This window comes from Lepisma saccharinum, chromosome 17 (assembly GCF_977018435.1).
Source record: "Lepisma saccharinum chromosome 17, izLepSacc3.1, whole genome shotgun sequence".
NCBI lineage: Eukaryota > Metazoa > Arthropoda > Insecta > Zygentoma > Lepismatidae > Lepisma > Lepisma saccharinum.
The window spans coordinates 39,150,969-39,176,850 of record NC_139245.1 but is presented as its reverse complement, the minus strand read 5'-3'; the positions used below and the strand labels follow the sequence as shown (position 1 = coordinate 39,176,850).

The 25,882-nt window shown below is 32.3% G+C and overlaps 5 pseudogenes; 3 read left to right on the top strand and 2 right to left on the bottom strand.

Annotated features, from left to right (window-relative positions):
- Positions 1-8,713: 8,713 nt before the first annotated feature.
- Positions 8,714-9,364, bottom strand: LOC146001276 (cytochrome c oxidase subunit 3 pseudogene; annotated as a pseudogene).
- A 961-nt stretch (positions 9,365-10,325) lies between these two features.
- On the bottom strand, positions 10,326-11,507 carry LOC146001383 (cytochrome c oxidase subunit 2 pseudogene; annotated as a pseudogene).
- A 4,433-nt stretch (positions 11,508-15,940) lies between these two features.
- LOC146001678 (NADH-ubiquinone oxidoreductase chain 1 pseudogene) lies at positions 15,941-17,719 on the top strand (annotated as a pseudogene).
- A 2,228-nt stretch (positions 17,720-19,947) lies between these two features.
- Positions 19,948-25,273, top strand: LOC146001274 (NADH-ubiquinone oxidoreductase chain 5-like; annotated as a pseudogene).
- Positions 20,038-21,135, top strand: LOC146001275 (NADH-ubiquinone oxidoreductase chain 4 pseudogene; annotated as a pseudogene).
- Positions 25,274-25,882: the final 609 nt, after the last annotated feature.

Below are 25,882 nucleotides of genomic sequence, written 5' to 3'. Positions count from 1 at the left end.
GAGCAGCTGCTTGCGCTTATTTTTTTAAAAATTGGCCGCCACTATGGCCGGCTTCCACAATAGACGTAAATGAATGGAAAATTTTGTATGTAGCAGCTGTACTACATTACTACAACCATGCAAGATTAAAAAGAATTATAACAATGCAGCGTTGCCTGCTTGCGGAACAATTTCCGGAATTTCGCTCCTACGGTCTGCCCTATAGACGTTGGTTGGATCAGATTTGGAGCAAAGCACGACAGAAGATTGATTATTTGAGATGGTGTTTTAAGTCCACTTTATGCACAGAAAGGTTAATCGAGATTGAACCTGTAGTTTAAAGTGGGATCCGAACTACTATGTGCCTCTACCGGATATCGAACCTGGGACTCGTTGATTACAAGGCGACAACGCTACCACTGAGACATCGGGGAGGCCCACAAAGCACGACAAAATACAAGTTTTTTGACGATATATAATACCCGTGACCCAACCTTTAAGGAAAAAAGAGAATTACGGCGTTCGAAAATTTTGCGTTATTTCGGAAATTGTCGAACTTTGGGGCATTTAGATTTTTCCACATGTGGGAGGAGAGTACTTTTCACAATGTATTTTCTCGAGAGGACCCTAAAAATAGCGAAAAACATATGTTTCCTTCCACGTTTCCGGTGCCTAGTAAAGCAAAAAAGCCTTGTTGGGTACAAAAAAATGAAAGTACGAACATTGCACTGAGGACAAGAAAATTGCACTGGAATTCTGTACCCTTCAATGAAATAAAAAATGTTAAATTCGAACCAGGAAAGAGCAAGCAAATTCTCTTTGGTACATTTCCAAAGGGATCCCGAAGTCAATAAATACAGATCAATTGGCAGCTCCCAATCTAAAGTTGGAGCTGGAGAATGGAATCAACGTTATTTCGACTATTTCCGCCTTCAGGCTACATCCGCCCACACAAGCAGACCAAAATTCCAACCTTTTGAGGTACCAGTTATTAATTGTCCGCTGGGATTCTAGCATATATTAAGATTATATTGATAGTATCCGGATATCTGCCGTTATTGCACTAATTTGTTATGACTAGCCCCTGATTTTGCCTCATCAACTATTCTCCTACGCCTGAATGTCACCAGAAGTTATAACAAGATACAATGCCGTTGATGTAAAGTGAAGTAGTAGAAATAACAATAATCAAATACAATTTATTAATAATACATTATAATTATTACTGTGAATTCATTGTTATTACATCTGCTCGATTCAACAGATGAGTGAGGGCTCCCAGGTGTCATAGTAGTAATGTTGTTACCTTGTAATCAAGGAGACTCGTATTCGATACCCGGTTGAAGCACATACCGATTCTGATTCCACTTTAATAAACTTGAGTTTGAGTTTTTGTTTTAAGTTCACTTTATGCACAGATAGGCTAATTGGGACTGGACCTACGGTTTAGAGCGGGATCCAAACCACCGTGTATCTCCACCAGGTATCGAACCCGTGACTACTTGATTACACGGCGACGACGTTAACACCACGTCATCGGAAAGGCACTTAAACGAACTTAACAGATGAGTAATTTGTGTCGCCCCAGTCAACAGCAGCTTTTTCAAGCACAATCTGTGTTGTAATAATCTGTGTTGTACAAATTAGTGTTGAAATATTTTCTTTAAAAAAGTTAATTTCTTTCTATAAAAAGGTGTTATTGTTAATATCTCAATAGGTAAAGGATTGTTTAACTTAATTCTTGCAGAGATGCTGAAACTATGAATGTATAAATAACTATGGAGATTTCTTGGTAAAAAGTAAACTAATTTTTTGTATAAAAGGGCAATATTCTTGTAAGGCCGTGGGACATTCTCCTGGTTGCTGAAAGGCTGATGATTCAGGGGACGTTGGGGAAATATCTTGCCTCGTTCTTCGGTTCGGCTGGTGTACTTGTACTCCATCTGCGGATATTTCACTACCAAACTTTGAATAAGGTGTTCTCCTGCATCACCAAAAGACCAGGGTTATAAACTTCGGTACAACTAATAGGTTTAGGCCTACGAGTTGTATCGATCGGGTGGACTGTCTGTTTAAAAGTGTTTGTATATCATCGGAAGTTCAAATAAATCTCCGAGTAAAATATCTTAATGATCTTTTATTTGAAACCTATATAGGTAATAATTAAAAATAAATCCTGCACCACAGACCACGCAAGGGCTTGGTCCTACTAATCCTAAGAAGCCTTTGAGAGTCCGATAAAAGGGTTGTAACCAGACTAACATAAAAGCTCTAAAGGCAGAAGGTGCGTGTCAAATTATGCAACACAACAATTTCTTTTTTACTTTTTTCCCACCTTAATATGCTGGCATTTATTTATTTATTTATTCGTTTACCTTCAACAGAGACAATCTCCAATTACAGGAGTTAGTATTATAATATTACATTTACATTCATAGCCATTCTATTTGTTATTAACTTTTATTCACCTCGCTGAAGAAAATTCCTTGAAAGTTGAGAGATAAATTTTAGTGTTAAGTTTAACTTGTGTGTCTTTTCACATAAGTATCTCATTTTTTAAAAAAATTTGAAGACCAATGGAATCATTTATTCTATTAATTAAGTGGAAGAATGTGAAAACGTAAAGTTTCGACCTGTTTCCTGTATTTATACTCAGTTACACAATGAAAGGGATTTTTTATTTTCTAATTTGAAACTAACGAAGTCAATTTCCAAATAGTTGATCCTCCTGTAATCTACGACAGGATTCCTAGTCAGCGACGTCATCAATTGTAGGTACGTGTTTTCACGGAGTATCGATTGGCATGGTGCGCTACAAAATTTTCGTTGTGATTTGAAGCTCGGTCAAGTATAGGATTTTGTGTTCGTTCTTTCATACATTCACCATTCATTTCTGTAAGTTTCGTTAACCTAGCTACATACATTTTTCTAGTTTAAGCAACAAATAACAAGTCCACTCACTGCCCGTTTTGAGTTCGAGTCTTGGCCTAATTCTCCGCTCATCATTTTCATCTTATTGCCATTCTTTTTTTATAGTCGCCATTACCCAAAAGCTAAATAACAAAAATACAAAACAAGACCAGGAATATAATAACTAGTACTACCATGGTCGTCTGCACAAAAAGGATCCCTTCACCAAATTATGTCCACCCTCCATAGGGAGAGGGGGACGGGGTCTCGACAGGCCCGTCGAATTTACCTGCAAATTTGCGCATAAAAAGAACAGAAAGCTTTATTGTTAATAACGGATATAAAGTTCAGTTAGTTAATATTGGAACAGAATAGGGAAGTAAAAATGCTTTTCTGGCCGTTCAAGGTGAATAGCTTGTTGCTGGAACTTACACAACTGGTTTTAATTTTCGGGCAAGCATTCCTGCCGTTTCGCTCATATGCGAGCTAAAGGAAAGTGTATAGAACATAACCGTGCTCCGATTGTCTACATCCTGTTTGATTTATTTTAAATCAGCGTGACAGTACCGCTCTGCGCTCTGCCGAATCGTACCGTGCCGACCGTTCATAGTGGCTTTCCTCCTCAAGACGCTGGTTTCTCTGTGAACTATATGTTCATTACATACGTTGATAATGTACGTATACTCATACAGGGTGTCTACTCCCTAATTGCAATTGGTATTAAGGGAACTTGAACCTTCACTGAACCAAAAGTAGAGTATCTAGGTCTAGGTGCCCCAATAATAAAGAAACAGTTGAATTACTCATCCGTATTTCTCGGAAACAGAAAAGAGTCTCCAAGACTTTGATCGAGGGTGGCTGCACAAAGTAAATGAGCGATACGTCTGCGTACTTCTATCTTTGCTTTCCTTCTTCTACTATATTGAATTTCTCTGCATTGGCCACCTTGTTATACCAAGTACCTCTTATCAAACAGAAACAATACAACCTATGCTGCAAGAGGACCCCTTCAGTTTCAGTGCCTTTGCAAGAACATGAAAACCAAAGGGATATTGTCTTTCTCATCGAAATGATCATTTCATGGAACTTTCAACCAGTTCCAATATATACAGTTCCATGCTTTTATCCAGCAGAAAAGAGTTTCGATAAATTTCAGTTTTTAATTTCGTTTTGGTATCGTCTTTTATTAGCTTCTTTCACTCTCGAGTGCAAGGCAAAACTCTAATAATAGAGCTTTACAAAAGATGTTAACGGGTCAAGAGCAGTTTGCAGAACGGATCGCTGAGCCCCATTTTCGACAAGGGAAACGAGAAGCTCATAAAATGTTTCCAGGAAAAAATAGGAGGAAATTGAAACTAATTCATTTATTGGGGAAGTAGCATAGAGAGCAACTGGATCAGAAATTGAAAATCTCAACATAACAGGAGAATATATATACACAGTAGAACCTTGATAACTCGAACCTCAACAACTCGAATAAAACCTTCATAAGACGAATTTTTGTACAGTTTATGGGATCCCGTTCGAGCTCAATAACTCGAAGGTAGACTATGGAAAACCTCTATGAGTCGAAGTTAAATTCTAATCACCTCTATAAATCGAAGTTTTTGTCCCACGGACCTCAATAAGTGGAAGTGAAGTAAACTTTAGACCTCTATAACTCGAAGTCGGCGATTTTGTCCCTCCATAACTCGAACCTTGGTAAGTCGAAATCCTTGATACCTCGAATTATTTCCCCCCCTCAAGTTCGAGTTATTAAGGTTTCACTGTATAATACACACACACCCCCCCCCACACACACACTCACACACACACACACTTGAATTTTATCATAGTTTGGAATACATAACAATCTTTCACCTGTTTTCCACAGTCAAACTCCCCCTTTCGCCTCTAAGGATCCATCATCTTATGTGCTGAAAATGATCTTTCAACAGAAACCTAGTCAGTGGTGCAAATTTGAATGCTCAAACATTGCTTCTCAATGTGTGTTGGTTGGTTGGTTGATTTAGTGTTTTAAGTCCACTTTATGCACAGTAAGGCTAATCGGGACTGGGCCTACAGTTTAAAGTGGAATCCGAACCACCATGTGCCTCCACTGGGTATCGAACTCTGGACCCCTTGATTACAAGGCGACGACGCTACCACTGCGCCATCGGGGAGCTTCTCAATGTGTGTGTGTGTGTGTGTGTGTGTGTGTATACACACAAGTATATGTATATATAAACTTCTCTTCATAATTCCACGGGTGGAGATATGAACTTGTGTGTGTGTGGTTACATAAGTACACACACACACACACACACACACACACAAACACCCCCCCCACACACACACTAACCCACACACACACACACACTCAAAATTTCTTACGTCCACTTTATGAACAGGTAGGATAATTTAGAGTGTCGGAACCACCGTGGGCCTCCAACAGAGATCAAACCCAGGATCCCTTAATTACAATGCGACATCGTTACCAATACGCCGCCCGGGAGGCCACATACATACAGTGTGCTATGAAAATTTACCTGTGGGGAAAATTGAAGTAACATCTTTCGAAGCCTTTAAGTTTATGTAATACATTCCCTCTTATAACCCGTAGCGTAACAGCCTGTGAGGACCAGTGCCTATGTACTGCCTACCTGGCTCACTTCCACCAGAAGTGAGAGACCATCCAACGAGTTACGGGGTGACGTTTGGTCATCACGACGAACCCCCAGTCGTTGTTGTAGGTTTCCACGATCGGGTTACGCTACTCATTCGCAGCTCCCCAATTTCCTCACGATGGTGGTTGGCCACCGGTCCCATACACAGGCCGAAATCTAAGGAGAAAAGTCGTTACGGCTTCCCCGTGAGACTCGAACCTGTGTGCGTCCCGTAGCCGGAACCATCGTGTGCCTCCACCGGATATTGCAGCCGGAACCTCTTGATTACAAGGTAATGACGTTACCACTAGGTCACCAGTGAGGCTTGTTGCGTTTGTGTGCAAGATCATTTTTATTTTTATCTCTATTTGTTGTATTTGAAAACAGCTGCAGAGTCGCTAACATGAATGTTTCATTCACACTATTGACATTGCAATTTTATTTACTAACTCTCTTAAAGAAACTCGCAACCCTTCTGTTTGCCAATCAGAGATGCAGAAGGACAAAACGTTTTGTCCTTTCCAGTTGACAACTAAACTAGAACACGCACCGTCCTTCTAGTGTTTACACACTGTTGGACATTATGCCTAATTGTTCGTTTGATAACCGTGCGGCTTGTTTACACAGAGCTCCATGTCTAACATGTTCTCCTGCCATTTGAACGTTCTGTTATGGTAGTGGCAGGTTTATAGGAATTGAAGTTGCAGCACCAAAATCATGTTTGAGTGGTGAGTATCCACAGAAGACAAACAGCCTATGTCTATACGTAGGCATTTTGATGTAAAGCGTATTCTATCAATAGGAAGGTAAAGAAAGATATTCTTCAGCGATCCATTAATTAACATATCCCGCAGAAAGAGAAATAACGAACTTGTCGTGTGGACATTGATTATTTTCTTAGAAACAGCATTAATTAATATTATTAGCAGTGCCTGATTAATACGTAGTAATTATGGCCCGGAGAATTATGTACTAGATATAGCAAAATGTGTATATACACTCTGAAAATATTCAACTAAGTTTCCACCAGAAGTGGTGGCAACGGGACACTCCTTTTGGTGTTAATGAGTAATTGGTGTCGTTTATTGCCATATTTGGTGTCTTGTTACACCATCTGCTGCCAAACTACATTAAGTATGCAGGCCTTTAAGTATGTGTGTTACACCAATAAGAATGTTACCTACTTTTGAGGCATATTTTTTGAGGGTATATATGTATTAAAAAAACATTGAAAAAGGAAGAATTATGTAAAATCAAAAGCATCACATTAGCAGCTTTCCCGTACCTTTGTCTTTGAACAAATTGCTCAAATCAGACTAAGTAACAAAGGCATAGTAGCTACCAGGGTGGATAAGAACCATGATTTTTATTAAAAAAATATATTTTGTAGATTTTTTATTTAAATCGATTTTTTATTAAAATCTATAGCGTGCAGGGTTTTGGCACCATGCACATAGATATATGTTTTTATAGAAAGGCTTTTTCTAGTAAACGACATTGTAAAATATTTGAACAGTTTGATTAAAGCAAATAAATAATATACGTAAATATACATTTTTCTGTTTCTGATACTGTGACTGTTATGAAAATGTTTGTTGAGTTTGTTAATTAAACTAATAACAATTTCGGTAACTTTTCTTCCAGTGAAAATAAAACATTCTGGATGCACTCTATAATTGTAACTTAAAATATTAACTTAAATATTTTTATAGTCCTTATAGCTGAAATTTGGAGATTTTTTAATAATTTGAAAAATATCAGCTGCCATGCTTATTTCCAGTTTAATGATATTAACACTCTTTATGGTTTAACAACAAAAAATTTGCTATTTTTGCCCTTACAATTATTGAATTTAAAATCAAGAGAAATCCCTTGTTTACATTTCCTTTCATATGAGCTACACATCATCAGTACATATATTTTATTTTATTTATTTTCCTATCTTAGAACCTAATAATCACGATTAAATTATTACGAGAGTAATGTACTTTCACCAAAATTCTTTATGATATCTAGAAAATCCTTGGACATTATTCTAAAAAATATTTATTTAGAGTGATTTAAATCAGTGATCTAAAAAAACCCACTTGATTTAAATTAATCCACTCTGGTAGCTCCATGCTATTACATACTCATATTTTTCCATGACGATAATGAACAAAAGTATGTTTCAAATTTTCAAATAACAATCTTCATCCGTTGTAGCGTACTAGGGTTAAATGATCACTAAATGATCTTTGCACTTTGCACCAAGTCAGATCTTCTGCGTACTCAAATTCCAAGGATACGAAAAAATGTCAGGATATACAATACTAAATTTACGTTACAAATATTCGTGATTAACTTTGCATTTGTTAGTATTTTTTGCAGATACAACACTTGTAATGGCCATTTTACACTGAAACTGTAACAGATTAACGAAAACAAGTCAAGATGGTTTTAGGTAAAAGCAAGAAAGGTAAATATATACATGAGGAAACATGAACAAGGAAACAAACAAAAGATCTACAGAAGTATTGTTAGTGATGATTGGAAAGCACTTTCTGGGGGAAAAGGTCAATGTTTGTGGGCAGTTTATTATAGAACTGGGGCAGCCTGTTGAACAGAGAGCGTTGTATAAGAGAAATCCCAGTGGTAGAGTTGTGAAACAGTTGAGCGTTTCGGGTTGATTGAGGGCACTCTGAAGTTGAATTTTGTAAGTAGAAATTCGAACGAAAGAAACGAACACTATATATATAAAAAAGTTCGATCACAAAGAAAAGAACCTTCCGTCAAAAGCGTTCGCGCATCTTCCCTGCCGTTGACGTTGCTCGGGGCAGTGTTGGCAGGTCAGACTTGAAAAAATCAGGAGATTGTTCCTTGAGAAACCAGAAGATCTGCTACAAAATCCAATGATCTAATAGTAGCGGATAAACGACGTTTTTTTGGGGGGGTGGCATAGGCGTGCGCACTTGAGGACAAGGGAACGTCCTCAGATTTTTTTCCAGCGAGGGGGAAACAATGTTGTTGTTTTTTATCAGGGGGGTAAACTAGGCATATTAACCCGTAATAGCGTTGTCTTCTCAGAAAACACCACTTGAGTTTGAAATTATCACGTTCCTATTATAATAATAGTTGTAAATTACTGTGACTGAAATTGACTCATAGGTCTGAAATAATAGGTACTTTTATGTCAACATTCATAGGAATGTTGATCCAATAATAACATGTAGTCCGTGAAATCCTGTTGCTATAAAGAATGTCGATCCATATACTGCATCAGCAATAGTAAACGGGGACTCATAGTATTCATATGCTTGAAGAATAGTAAAATATACTCCTAATATTAGTGTTAATATAAGTGCTTGCATTGTATGTGAATGATTTTTTTCTAATAGTCTATGATGGGCTCACGTTACTGTTACTCCTGAGGCTAAGAGAATTGCTGTATTTAATAAAGGTACTTGTATTGGATTAAATGGAGTAATCCCCCTTGGAGGTCATATTATTCCTAGTTCAATTGTTGGAGACAAACTTCTATGGAAAAATGCTCAAAAAAATGATACGAAAAATAGTACTTCTGAAATAATAAATAAAATTATGCCCCATCGTAGTCCTATTATAACTTGATTTGTATGTAATCCTTGATATGTTCCTTCTCGTGAAATATCTCGTCATCATTGAATTATTGTAAGGAGTATTGTTGTTACCCCTATTAATAATAGTGTTATATTTTGTTGATGAAATCATCTAATTATTCCTGTTGTTAATATTATTGCTCTAAGGGCTCCTGTTGCTGGTCATGGACTTTGATCTACTAAGTGATATGGGTGATTTTGATTTGCTGACATTAGTTATTTTGATTCTCTAGAATAAATAGCAATTAATAAGGCAAATACGTAAGATTGAATAAATGCTACGGCTGTTTCTATAATAATTAATATAACTTGTGCTAAAATTAGTATTGAAATTCCAATAACTTCTAATATTGTTCCTGCATTTCCAATTATTGATATTATTAAATGGCCAACTATTATATTGGCTGCTAATCGTACTGATAGAGTTATTGGACGAATTAGGTTTCTAATCATTTCAATCCCTACTATAATTGGTATTAATAGTGCTGGTACACCTTCCGGCACTAGGTGTGCTAATATATGTTTTGTATTATTAATTCACCCGAATAATATAAATGATAGTCATATTGGTAGGGCTAGGGTTAGGGTAAAGACTAAGACTAGGCTTGATCTAGTAAATACATAGGGTAATAATCCTATTGAATTATTAAATAGAATTATTGAAAATATACTAATAAATATTAGAGTTCTTCCTTGGTGGCTAATTATTCCTAAAAATGTTTTAAATTCTTCATGTAATTTTACTATTATTATATTATATAATATAGAGGTTCGTGATTGTATCAACCAAAATGGGGCTGGAATTATTAATAATCCCAAGAATGTTCTTATTCAATTTAGTGATATATTTATAACTGATGATGTTGGGTCAAATGATGAGAATAATCTTGTTATCATTTTCAGTATTTAATTTTTGGTTTATTTTCTATCTTAAAATTATTATTTAATAATTTATTATAATTATAATAGTTGACAATTAAAAATAAAAAATAAATTAATATAAATATTGTGAATAAAATAATTCAGTTTAATGGATATACTTGTGGGATAAAAAAGTATCTACGAGGATAATTTAGGTTTGACATTCCTATGTTATTATATATTAACTAACTCTTTTCATTAGAAGTAGTTGTTATATTACTATTTTGTGGTTTAAGAGACCATTACTTACTTTTCAGTCATCTAATGATTCTTGTATAATTTTTATTAATCAACTAATAAAAGATTTGTGAGTTGTAGTTTCAACAATAATTGGTATAAATCTATGATTAGACCCACAAATTTCTGAACACTGTCCAAAAAAGAGACCAATTCGACTAATATTTACCCCTGCTTGGTTAAGCCGCCCTGGAGTGGCATCTATCTTAATTCCTATAGATGGTATGGCCCATGAATGTAGTACGTCTGCAGACGTAGTTAACACTCGGATATCTATATTAATTGGTAGTACTGTTCGGTTATCTACGTCTAATAATCGAAATGAGTCTAAAGATATTTCATTTGTTGGGGATATATATGAATCAAATTCTGCCTTTATAAAATCTGAATATTCATAACTTCAATATCATTGATGCCCAATAGTTTTAAGTGTTAATGAAGGTTGATTAATTTCATCTAATAAATATAATAAACGTAAAGAGGGTAGGGCAATAAAAATTAGGGTAATTGCTGGCATAATTGTTCATATTGTTTCTAATGTTTGTCCTTCTAAAAGTATTCGATTTGTTAATTTGTTATTAAATAATGATGCTATTAAATATCCTACTAATACTGTAATTATAATTAAAATTAATATTGTGTGGTCATGGAAAAATATTATTTGTTCTATTAATGGGGAGGATCTATCTTGTAGTCCTATTTGATTTCAGGTTGCCACTTTTAAGTAAGGGATATCCCTTATATTTGAAGCTTAAATTCAATGCACTTCTCTGCCACCTTAAATATTAGTTGTTAGTAAGGAGTATTGGAAGTTCTGAGTATGTATGTTCAGAAGGAGGTGACATTTGATATCACTCGATTGATGATGCTTGTTGTAGATTAAATAATGTTGGTCGGGCGCTTGTTATACCTTCTCAGGTAATAAAAATTATAATAATTACTGCTGTAAATGATAAGATTGATCCTAATCTTGAAACAATATTTCATATTATATATGCATCTGGATAATCTGAATATCGTCGTGGTATTCCTCTTAACCCTAGAAAATGTTGTGGAAAGAATGTTAGGTTGACTCCAATAAATATTGAGATGAATTGAATTTTTAATCAATCTGGATTTATTATTACTCCTGTAAATAGTGGGAATCAATGTACTAGTCCTGCTATAATAGCAAATACTGCTCCCATAGACAATACATAGTGAAAATGTGCTACAACATAGTATGTATCATGTAGTACAATATCTAGTGATGAATTTGCTAATACTACTCCTGTTAATCCTCCTATCGTAAATAAGAAAATAAATCCCAATGCTCATAATATTGATGGGGAGTAATTAATTTGTGTCCCATGTAATGTTGCAATTCATCTAAATACCTTAATTCCTGTTGGTACAGCAATGATTATTGTAGCTGCAGTAAAATATGCTCGTGTATCAACGTCTATTCCTACAGTAAATATATGATGTGCCCATACAATAAATCCTAGGAATCCAATTGCTATTATTGCATAAATTATTCCTAGAACCCCAAATGTTTCTTTTTTACCTCTTTCTTGAGTTACAATATGTGAAATTATTCCAAATCCTGGTAGAATTAGAATATATACTTCTGGGTGTCCAAAAAATCAGAATAGGTGTTGATATAAGATTGGATCTCCCCCACCAGATGGATCAAAAAATGAGGTATTTAAGTTTCGATCTGTTAATAATATGGTAATTGCTCCTGCTAGAACTGGTAGTGATAATAACAGTAGAACTGCAGTAATTACTACTGACCATACAAATAATGGTACTCGTTCTATAGATATTCCTATAGTTCGTATATTAATTACTGTTGTAATAAAGTTTACTGCCCCTAGAATAGAGGATACTCCTGCTAAGTGTAATGAAAAAATTGATAAATCAACAGAGGCTCCAGCATGTGCAATTCCTGCAGATAGGGGAGGATACACTGTTCAACCAGTTCCTGCACCACTTTCTACAATTCTTCCTGATAATAGTAGAGTTAATGATGGGGGTAGTAATCAAAATCTTATATTATTTAATCGTGGGAAGGCTATATCTGGGGCTCCAATTATTAAGGGTACTAATCAGTTTCCAAATCCTCCAATTATAATGGGTATTACTATGAAAAAAATTATAATAAATGCGTGTGCAGTTACAATTACATTGTAGATTTGATCATCTCCAATTAAACTTCCTGGTTGGCCTAATTCTATACGGATTAAGATTCTTAATGATGTTCCAACTATTCCTGATCATACCCCGAAAATTAAATATATTGTACCAATATCTTTATGGTTAGTAGAAAATAATCATCGTTGCAAGATGAGATGACTGAAGTTTTATAGGTGATAAACTGTAAATTTATTTATGAGTTTTAAGCTCTCTCATTAAATTTTGGCTTTATAGTTAAGAATAATAATTTTGAACTGCAATTTCAGGGTGATACATTATATGTATTAAGGCCTAAAGAATGCCCTTTATTTATGACTTTGAAGGTCATTAGTTTAAAATTAACTTAAGACCTTATAAGGATATATAAATTGGTTGAATTATAGGTAGTCCACATACTGCAAGAAAAATTGTAATTACCGATAATACTTGTTCTTTTAAATTTAAGGGCTTGTTGTTAGTAATATTTCATATATTAGTTTTATAATTTATTAAAATTGATGTAAGGGAGGTTCGTAAGTAATAGTATAGGGTTAATAGTGATATACTAATTAGAATTATAATTATAATTAATTGTTTAAGGTTGGTTGTTTGAATAATAACTAGTCATTTTGGTAAAAACCCTAGTAGGGGTGGTAGCCCACCAAGAGATAGTATTGATATAAATAAAGACATCTTTTTGATGGGGGGAAGTTTCAATATAAACAATTGATGGATGTAGTATGTTTTGTTTATTGAAAATAACATAATGGTAGAGGTAGTTATAAGAATGTATAGTAGTAAGTATGTTAATCAGGTGTTATCTTCTGATGCTATTCTTAGGATAATCCATGATATGTGGTTAATTGATGAAAAGGCTATAATTTTTCGTAATGAGGTTTGATTTAATCCTCCAATTGCCCCAATAATTGCTGATGTTCTAATTGTTAAAATTAGAATTATACTTAAATTGTCAATTACGTATCTAAGTAATGTTGATGGAGCAATTTTTTGAATAGTTGTTATTACTAAACAGTTAATTCATGTCATTCCTTCTATAACTTCTGGTATTCAAATGTGAAATGGAGCAGCTCCTATTTTTATTAATAAAGCTATAATTAGAAGTTGGGTTTGTATATTGAAGTTTACAGCATTAATCATAATTAATGCTGCGGCCAAAATTATTGATGATGCTAATGCTTGGATTAGAAAGTATTTAAGTGATGCTTCTGTATTTCGTTGATTATTTGGTGTGGAAATTAATGGAATAAAAGATATTAAATTAATTTCTAAGCCTATCCAGGCTCCGTATCATGAGGTGGAAGAAATAGAGAGGAGGGTTCCTATTGTGAGGGTCAATAGGAATATTATTTTTTTGGGGGTTGTGAGCATTAAAAAGGGAAGGATTAATTATAAACCTTCATATGTGGGGTATGAGCCCTCTAGCTTAATTAGCTTACCTTTTTATTATATTTTGGTGTATGATGCACTATGGGGTTTGATACCATTGGAGAAAGTTTAATCCTTTCAGTTATAAAAATTAATTTTTTATAAAAAATTAATTTAATAAGAACATGTTAAGTTTCATGTATACTTTACCCTATCATGGTAATTCTTTTTCAGACATCTTATTTATAATTAAATTATAATAGTGGGCTAATAATATTATTTATTAGATTTTTATTGTTATGATCAATAAGTAGAACCTATTTATTAAATAATATAAAATACTTCAGAATTAGTTTTAATTTTATCCAATATTTTTTTAAGTTTTTGTAGCCTAACTTAAAGTAATTGACTTAATTAACATGTCATTTTAACACTTATTGAGTTTAGAGAAAAAAGAAGTTAATATATCTATATAGAACACAATTTTGAGGGAAAAAAAAAATTGTGTTCTATATAGTACGGGAAAGTGAGTAAAAAAATATAAGGGGGGAAATTTTCGTGAGATAATTTCTAATTATAATTTAATTTAATATAATACATAATATGTAATAATAAAGAACCTCTCTTTATATTTTTAAGTTAAAGTTTTATTCTAGCTTGAATCTCCCTAGTTAAATTTTACATATGTATTTATTAAAGAGAGGAAAAACTTCCGTCAATTTTTTATGGGTTGAAACGGTGTATTTTGACTTAGTTCGCAGTGTGTGGGTTTGTTTAATTTTAGTGTAAATTAGATTACAGAATTTTGAATTTTAATATTTATTTTGTCCGGCTAAATTCGTGCCAGCTGCCGCGGTTAGACGTGGGGACATAAGTGGAGGATTGTTGACTTAATTGTAGTAATAATTGATTTTTGGTTGTTTATGTTTTATTTATTGGGTGAAATTTTTAATATAATTTGTTCTTTATTTTTATTAATTCTATAAAGGTGATATATTAAACTAGGATTAGATACCCTATTATTGTCATTGTGAATTTGGTTTGAGTAGTATTAGTTATGATCTTGAAACTCAAAGAATTTGGCGGTGCTTTATTCTATTTAGAGGAACCTGTCCCGTAATCGATATTCCGCGTTTTATTTGACCTATTATTGTAAAATATCAGTTTGTATACCGCCGTAGTTTGAATATTTAAATATATATGTTTTTTTTTCTATTGGAATATATTTCAGGTCAAGGTGCAGCTAATTAGTGGGTGGAGATGGGTTACATTATATTGATTTGGATAATGTGTTGTAATTATGTTTGAAATTGGATTTAATTGTAATTTTGTTTTAGAATAACATTTTGGTTTATTAGCTCTAGGGCATGCACACATCGCCCGTCACTCTCATTTATATAGGTGAGATAAGTCGTAACATAGTAGGCGTACCGGAAGGTGTGCCTAGTTTGAGTAGTATCAAAATATTTCTGTTAGTTAGAATATTCATTTACATTGAGTAGTTAGTCGTGCAATTCGACATATTTTGATAGAAATTTTATTACTATTTGAATTTTATTTATAAATTGTTTATATATGAAAAGGAATTTTATTGTGGTTGGTTATATGATTAGTACATATGAATTAGTTTGTTATAGATTATTAGTACAGTGTTGGACTTATTAAATATATGAAATATTAATTTTTATTATAGGAGATGTTAATAATCGTACCTTTTGTATCAGGGAGGATTAAATTTTAATTGAATATTCTGTTTTCTCGAAGGGTGGGGAGCTAGTAGAATTAATTTTAAGGTAAAAGTGTTATATTTTTCTGTTAAAATTGCTACTTGTAATAAAATGTTATTCGACTTACCTTATATCTAGTTATTAGGGAATTATATTTAATATAGCTTTACATTTTAATATTTTTTATATTGATATATACTATAATGTTAATGTTTAGTTATGACTAGGGGGATGTGCTTCTGGTTAATACGTTGGTTATAACTTTATAATAAACTATTATATTTATTGGTTTGGAGATTGCTAATTTTTGTAATTTTGTTATAATTTATTTGAAATTTTATTAAAAATTTAGTTTGGTTTTACTTTCTTACTTAATTATATGTTTTAATTGGTTTTATTTTGAAATTATGATTCTATTAGTATATTTATTTAATTAATTAAAGGAATTAGGCAAAATTTATTCTCGCCTGTTTATCAAAAACATCTTTTCATGATTTTTATATGAAGTATAACCTGCCCAATGACGCTTGTTTAATGGCCGCGGTATTTTGACCGTGCGAAGGTAGCATAATCATTAGTCTTTTAATTGGGGGCTAGAATGAATGGTTGGACGAGGAATAGACTGTCTTTAGTTAATTAATGTATAATTTTACTTTAAAGTGAAAAGGCTTTATTTTTTTAAGGGGACGATAAGACCCTATAGATCTTTATATTATTTTAATGATGTTTTGATTAGTAGTATAACTATATATATTATTAAATAATATTTCGTTGGGGTGATGGGAAGATAATAATTAGCTCTTTTTTATTTAATATTCAATAATTTTTATTATTTGGGATCCATTTTTAGTGATTTAAAGAATAAGTTACCTTAGGGATAACAGCGTAATCTTTCTTGAGAGATCTTATCGACAGGAGGGGTTGCGACCTCGATGTTGGATTAAGATATCATTTGGGTGTAGCATTTCAAATTTGACGGTCTGTTCGACCTTTAATTTCTTACATGATCTGAGTTCAAACCGGCGTGAGCCAGGTTGGTTTCTATCTCTTAATATTAAGAGTGTTTTAGTACGAAAGGACCAAATACTTATATTATATATGTAATATATTGATTAATAATAATTACTATTATGGCAGAGAAGTGCATTGAATTTAGAATTCAATAATGAAGATAAATTTCTTTTTATAGTGGATGATATTAGATTTATTTATTGGAATTATTTCTTTTATTATTTTAGTTGTGTGTGTTTTAATTAGAGTTGCTTTTTTTACTTTTTTTGAGCGTAGGGTGTTAGGTTATATTCAAATTCGTAGGGGACCTAATCGGGTTGGTATTTGTGGTATTTTTCAGCCCTTTGCTGATGCAGTTAAATTATTTACTAAGGAGCAAACATTACCTACTTTAAGAAATTATTATCCATATTATATATCTCCAGTTTTTAGTTTATTCTTATCTTTGGTTGTTTGGGTTATTTTTCCATATCATACCTTATTATTTAATTTTTATTTGGGGGTGTTTTTCTTTTTATGTTGTATAAGAATAGGAGTGTATAGAGTAATATCTGCTGGGTGATCATCTAATTCTAATTATGCATTACTTGGTGGGCTTCGAGCCGTTGCTCAAACTATTTCTTATGAGGTTAGATTAGTATTAATTTTATTGTCTTTTATTTTTTTAATTGGTGGTTATAATTTACTTTTATTCAATGTCTTTCAGGATTATTTATGGTTTATTTTTATTGCTATACCATTGGCGCTAGCCTGGTTGAGTTCTTGTTTAGCTGAAACTAATCGAACTCCTTTTGATTTTGCTGAGGGGGAGTCTGAACTTGTTTCTGGGTTTAATGTTGAGTATAGTGCTGGGGGGTTTGCTTTAATTTTTATATCTGAATATGCTAGCATTTTATTTATAAGTGTTTTATTTAGAATTTTATTATTGGGGGGATATCATTTTTCTTATCTTTTTTATTTAAGGGTTATTTTTTTAGGTTTTATTTATATTTGAATTCGAGGTACATTACCACGATTTCGTTATGATAAGCTTATATATTTAGCTTGAAGGAGTTTTCTTCCGGTTTCTTTGAATTATTTATTTTTTTTTGTTGGTTTTAGGGGCTTGATTGTATCAATTTATATTTAGTTGCATAATAATTAGAATGTGAAGACTTCTAGAATATTTACATTCTATTTTATGTTTTCAAGACATACACTTAAAATTTCAGTCAAGAAGTCATTTTTTTAAAATTTTATCTCATAATAGTAGGGTTGCCGGGGATATGATGAAGTATATAAAATATATAATTGTTAATACTTGCCCAGTAGTAATATATGGGGTTTCTACGGGTCGGGCCCCAATTCAGGTTAATAAAATAAAGGTTGCAAATATTAATCAAAATAATACTTGATTTAAGGGGTAAAATTGTAGGCCACGAAAATTTCTTTTATGGTGTATTGGTATAATAAATAAAATTATAATGGATAATACTAGTGTCACTACTCCCCCAAGCTTATTTGGAATTGATCGTAGAATGGCATATGCAAATAGAAAGTATCATTCTGGCTGAATATGTACAGGGGTTACTAGCGGATTTGCGGGGGTAAAATTTTCAGGATCTCCTAGGGTTGTTGGAAATATTAATGAGAGTTGTATTAATATTAAAATTATAAGTATAAAGCCTAATATGTCTTTTATGGAGAAGTATGGATGGAATGGAATTTTATCCATGTTGCTATTGATAGATAGTGGATTATTAGATCCGGTTTGATGCAAAAAAAGTAAATGAACTATGGATATTGCTATTAAAATAAATGGTAATAAGAAATGGAAGGCAAAAAATCGAGTTAGTGTGGCACTATCTACTGCAAATCCCCCCCAAATTCATTGAACTAATATAGTTCCTAAATATGGAATTGCCGAGAGTAAATTAGTAATTACTGTAGCACCTCAAAATGATATTTGACCTCATGGTAGTACATACCCAACAAATGCTGTTGCTATTGTTGCTAATATAATTATAACCCCAATAGATCATGTGTGAAAATATAAGTAGGATCCATAATATATTCCTCGTCCAACATGTATATATATACAAATAAAGAATATGGAGGCTCCATTAGCATGAATAGTTCGTAATATTCACCCATAGTTTACATCTCGGCAGATGTGTGTTACTCTAGAAAAGGCTAAATCTGTTCTTGAGATATAATGTATTGCTAAAAAAAGACCTGTTAAGACTTGGATTGAAAGACATATTCCTATAAGTGAGCCAAAATTTCATCAGTATGAAATATTTAGTGGGGCTGGTAAATCCACTAATGCATTATTTGCTAGTTTAAGTAGAGGGTGATAGATCCGTGCTGGCTTTGTCATTTGTAATTATTTAATTATTTTTAGTGGGCCGTGTGAAAGTCTAGTAATTTTTACAATTGCAATTAATGTAATAAATAAATATACTACTGTTATAGTAGTTATTATTATAATGGATTCATTATATAATTTTATTCCTGGTAGTGGGGGGATATTTCTTCAGGTTGTATAGGTATCTATATTTTGTAATATTGAGGGGGTTAATAATGGATCTATTATTATTAATATAAATAAACATAATAATATTAGGGTTATACCCAAGACCAATATTTTTATTCTTATTTTGAATATTTCATTTGGTGTAAGTCTTGTTGTATAAATAAATAGAACTAATATTCCTCCTAAAAATACTAGGAATAATACATAGGAAAGTCATGTGGATTTTAGAAATGTTGATATTGTTAGACATGCAGTAACAGTTTGTGTAATTAGTGTAATCCCCATAGATAGTGGATGTTTTATATATAATATTATTAGTGCTAATAATATTATAATGGTAATTAGTATTCATTGTATTTTAATATCAAGGAATAGTTTAATAAAAATATTGGCTTTGGGAGCTAATGATGATATAATTATATCTTCCTTGATGTTTTTAGAATTACTAATTCATTTATGATTTACAAGACCATTGTTTTTATTAAACTATAAAAACTTATGTTAAGCATATTACTTATATTAATTATTTTATTTATTAGATTTTTATGTTTTATTTCTCAACGTAGGCATTTATTAGTAACTCTATTAAGCCTTGAATTTATTGTATTATCCTTATATTTATATATAACTTATTATTTTATTAATAATCAGGAAGAAGCTTATTTTTGTTTATTATTTATTTCATTTTGTGTGTGTGAGGGGGCTCTTGGCCTTTCTGTTATAGTATCAGTTACACGCACTCATGGTAATGATTATTTTAATTCTTTTGTATTACTAAAATGTTAAAATATATTTTTTATTTTATATTTTTAATCCTTTTGAGATTTAATAGTTCTTTATGAATGGTGGTTCAAGTTTCTATTGTTTTTGGTTGTTTTTTGTTTTTATTAATAGTGTGATTTGGTATAGGAATATGGGGGGCTGGTTATTTTATTGGTCTAGATGTAATGTCCTATTCTTTAATTTTGCTTAGTATTTGAATTATCTTTTTAATAATAGTGGCTAGAAATAGTATTATGTCTATTTATTTTTACCCTTGTAGATTTATGTTTTTATTAATTATTTTATTATTATTATTAATATTAACTTTTATAAGAATAAATTTTTTTTTATTTTATTTGTTTTTTGAGGGATCATTAGTACCTACTTTATTTTTAATTTTAGGTTGAGGGTATCAACCAGAGCGAGTACAAGCGGGGGTATATTTACTTTTTTATACATTACTTGCTTCTTTGCCCCTTTTGGTTGGTATTTTTATGTTAAATTATAAGGTTGGTGGTTTATATATGTATATATTTAGATATATTAATGTTGATATAAATTATTTTGTTTGGTATATTAGAATGGTGTTTGCTTTTTTAGTAAAGATACCTATGTTTTTGGTTCATCTGTGATTGCCTAGGGCTCATGTTGAGGCTCCAGTTAGTGGGTCTATGATTTTGGCTGGAATTTTATTAAAGCTTGGGGGATATGGTATTTTGCGAATTATTTCTTGTATCGAGAGATTAGCTATTAAATATAATATTTTTTGATTTGGTATTAGAATTGTTGGAATTTGAATAATTAGTCTTGTTTGCATACGTCAAATTGATTTAAGGGCCTTGGTTGCGTATTCATCTGTAGCACACATAGGTCTTGTTTTAATAGGGATTATAACTATAGGAGCATGGGGGATAAATGGTGGTCTTACTTTAATAGTAGCACATGGACTTTGTTCTTCTGGGATATTTTGTCTGGTAAATATTACTTATGAACGATTAGGTAGTCGTAGTATATTAATTAATAGGGGAATAATTAATTATATTCCTAGATTATCTTTGTGATGATTTATATTAAGAATTACTAATATGGCTGCCCCGCCTTCTATTAACTTACTGGGTGAAATTAGTTTATTAAATAGAATTATTGGGTGATCTTATTTTAGTTTTGTGGGTGTTGCATTACTTTCTTTTTTAAGTGCTGGCTATACTTTATATTTATATTCTTATACTCAACATGGAATATATTATTCTGGTGTATTTTCTTGTTGAAGAAGTAATATTCGTGAATATTTATTATTATTTTGTCATTTATTTCCATTAAATTTTTTAATTATTTTTTGTTCTCCAATATTTCATTGAATTTAAAATATTTAAGTAGTTTAAATAGAATAGTAAGTTGTGGGCTTAGTGGTAACTAAAAGTTCTTAAATCAATGGTTTTAAATTTTTTTATTACAAGCATAGTATCTATTATTTTATTAATTAGTAGAATAATTTTATTGTTATTGGGGATAATATTTTTAATTAAGGATGTTACAATTTTTATTGAGTGAAATATTGTTAATTTAAATAGTTCTAGTATTATTATAACAATATTATTTGATTGAATATCTTTAATTTTTATAGGCTTAGTTATATATATCTCTTCTATGGTTATTAATTATAGAGGTTCTTATATGGAGGGAGACTATAATATAAATCGATTTATTATTTTAGTCTTATTATTTGTTGGATCTATAATGTTTTTAATTATTTCTCCTAATATTATTAGAATTATTTTAGGATGGGATGGTCTAGGATTAGTTTCTTACTGTCTAGTAATTTATTATCAGAATGTTCGTTCCTACTCTGCTGGGATATTAACTGCTCTGTCCAATCGAATTGGTGACGTGTTTATTTTGTTATCTATTGCTTGAATATTAAACTATGGTAGATGGAATTATATTTATTATTTATGATTAGTTTCTGATTTTGATATAATATTAACCCATTATGTACCAGCGTCCTATAAATAGGACAGTTGATTTCTTAATTTTTATTAAATGTAAAACTAAGTTGATGAAAAAACAATTGTTTTATTATTCAATAAAGCATATTAATAACTATGTTCATAAATAAAGATAACAATTTGGGTTGAGAACAGCGTAAGTAAAAGTACAGTTAATTAAAGCAATATTTAGTACTATGTCATGCTATCAGTTTCATTCATCTAGTTTGCAAACAATATTCAGTGGGCGTGTAAAAATGCTATATATAACTTTGAAAGGGTCTCCATACGATTTATATGAAGAATATCTCAAACCCACGAGGTTTTTGTCTTTGTGGAATGGTAATGAAGTTTGCTGTCCTATTTATAGGACGCTGGAACTTAAAGGTATCAATTTCATCTTTTTCCTCACAGATGTCTCTAGCTTCCTTGCAACAGAAGACAAACGAGTAGCTGCGTATGCAAAGCCATTGTGATTTTTGCGTGTCAGAAGGTAACAGCTTGCATGTTACAGTACCCGTTATTCATCATCTTACCTTTGTCGACATGTTTAGGAAGGGGCTTACAGCAAGTGAAATAAAGGATATTCTCCTTGATCCAGCCGTAGCTGACAACTCTGCAGAACTGAGTGTGGTGGTGGTTCTGCCTCCCGATAATGACATCCACAGCGATGAAGATATTTTTGAAGATGATCAAATAAATGATGTGGAAGTTGCAGATGTTCCTGGTGAGTTAGTTTTGCAAATTGTACCAAATGAAGAAAACACGGAGTCTTCTTCTTTGAATGTGGAAGAACCTGAAGAAATCCCTACATCTGGTTGCAGCAAAAGTAGAAAGTTACGAGGGGGATTAAAGAAGAGGCAGCTATCAACATATGATGTAAATTGGAGGAAATGTGACCCAGTGAACACCAAATTGCAAGTTGAAGGTCTTTGTGCAGAATCACAGGCAGCCGATATGGAAAGTACATTGGCAGGCAAATCTCCGCTTCAAGTTTTTGAAATGTTTTTCGATTGCGACGTTTTGAATTTGATTACTACACAGTCTGTGAAGTATGCAACAGAAATAAAAAACGAATTGCAGTTTTCTATCACTTTATGAGTTATACCGATTCTTAGGGATTCTGTTACTATCAGGCTATTACAAGGTGCCCAGTGAGAAGCACTTTTGGAGTAAAGATGATGATTTATGTGTAGATGTTGTGAGAAAGGCCATGCCAAGAAATAAGTATCTCAAAATTAAGAGTTTTATACACTTCAATGATAACAGCAAAGTGAACGAATTCAAACATGATCGAGGTTTCAAAATCCGTCGACTATTGACTGCTGTGAATGAGAAATTCCGAAGGTGGGGCATATTCGAGAAATATTTGTCAGTGGATGAAATGATATGAAATATTATGGCCGCCATGGACTGAAGCAATTCATTCGGGGATTTGGATATAAGATGTGGGCTTTGTGTGGTGAAAGTGGATACTGCTTTAATTTTGACCTATATTGTGGCAAAGACATAGCACACAATGAAAGAGAAGACTTAGTTTTGGGTTTCCGTGCTGTGCTCAATATGTTGAAACCAATTCAAGAGCCAAACAGCTACTGGATATTTTTTGATAATTTATTTACTAGCAGAGACTTACTTGTGCACTTGCGAGACAAAGGCATTAGAGCTACAGGTACGTTGAGACAGAATTGCCTTAGTAAGTGTCCCTTGAAGGATTCAAAAGAATTGAGTAAAGATGCAAGGGGAACATTTGACTACTATTTTGATGTGGAAGGAGAGATACTATTTGTCAAGTGGAATGATAATAAATGTATTGCTATTGGTACCAACTTTGACACTATTGAGCCATTGTGTTAAACATCACGATGGAGCAGAACAGCTAGAGAGAAAATTTCCATCCCTTGGCCACATATTGTAAAGACATATAATAAATACATGGGTGGCGTTGACCACCACGACTGGCTCATAAGCAAATACAATGCTTCTGTTCGAGGTAAAAAATGGTATAGGTGTCTGTTTACAAGAATGCTTGACATGGCAGTTGTAAATTCGTGGATTTTGTACAGAAAGGTATCACAATCAGGAATGGACTTGCTGGAATACAGAAGATCAATTACAGTGGCATATTTGAAGGCAGGACAAGGACGTCCATCTGCATTTGGAAAACCCACGAAAACATCACCACAATCCACATTTCAAGATGTGAGGTATGATGGCATTGGACATTATGTTGTGCGAAGAGATAAACAAAGAAGGTGCCAAGGACTGAACTGCAAATCTAAACCCTTAACATTTTGTGAGAAATGTCAGGTAACATTGTGCAAAGATTGTTTCACACCTTACCACACACAATAAGCAACCAGAGTTCCATATATGTATTGTTTCCTTTTCTTATTATTTGAAAATGTATGTGTATTATGTGTATCAAATGTAATAATCAATAAACAGAGAAGTAGCAATACAACTTTTAACCAAGCTATGAAAAATCTTATATCATCTTAGGTTCTGTCAGAAAGGTGCATATGTTGAGTATGATACCCTATTGTACCAGCGTCCTATTTTTAGGACAGTTATTTATATGAAACTGATAACAGGTAATGTTTTTATTGCTGCGTGGATCACTTTAAAACAACCCCCTTATCATATCCAATCAGAATTTAAGTCAATAAAATCAAAAGAAAAAGTGTGGTACTTAAAGGGTTAATTACTAGATTTATTATTATTGCTGGGATAACAAAGAGTGCACAAATTCCGTTTTCTGCGTGGTTGCCGGCAGCTATAGCTGCACCAACCCCAGTTTCTGCATTAGTTCACTCTTCTACCTTGGTTACTGCTGGGGTTTATTTATTAATTCGTTTTGGAGATATATTGATATATACTGTTTTTGGTAGGGTACTTTTATTATTATCTGGATTAACTATATTTATAGCTGGAGTTGGTGCTAATTTTGAATATGATTTAAGGAAAATTATTGCTTTGTCTACACTAAGACAACTTGGTTTAATAATATTAACATTATCTATGGGATTAAAGGAGTTATCATTTTTTCACTTGTTGACACATGCTATATTTAAGTCTTTACTGTTTTTATGTGCTGGTGTAGTAATTCATATTATAGGGGATGTTCAGGATATTCGTTGTATGGGGGGATTAATTAATAAAATACCAATAACTATTTCTTGTATAATAGTTTCTAGTCTTGCCCTATGTGGAATACCATTTTTGGCTGGATTTTATTCTAAGGATTTAATTTTGGAAATATTAAGTATATCTTCTTTTAATTTAGTAATATTTGGTTTATTATGAATTTCTACTGGTATGACCATAGCCTATAGTTTTCGATTAAATTATTATTTAGCTGGTAAGTCTTATAGAGGTGCATCATTTCAATTCTTTTCTGATGAGGGGGGATGAGGTATATTTAAAGGTATATTAGGCTTACTATTATTATCTGTTGTAGGGGGTTCTGGGTTAATATGATTAGTTTTTCCTTCTGTTTTTGTTGTTATTATCCCCCCTAATTTGAAAATAGGGGCAGTTATTTGTATTTTATTGGGGGGATGGATTGGGTATAATATTACATCTTTTTTGTTTAACACTTATCCGTTTTTTAATAATAAAATAATATACTATTTATTAGGAGGAATATGATTTTTACCTTATTTATCATCTGGTGGATTAATTGGTAGTTCATTTATTACTGGGGGCCTATATATTAAGACTATTGATTATGGATGAAGTGAACTTATTGGTGGGCAGGGAGTATATAAATATATAAGGAGTGGTTCTTTAAATATACAATTAATACATTCTAATTATTTTAATATTTATTTTATATTTTCATTTTTAATAGTAATTTTATTAATACTTTATGTGTGTTTATATAGCTTATAATAAAGCATAATATTGAAGTTATTAGGAAGAATAAAAAAATTCTGTAGACATTTCTTGAACTTATTTAAAGTTCAGCTTTATCATGAAAAGATAATGTAACTTTATACTAAAGAAATAATGTGAAGAGTATTAATGG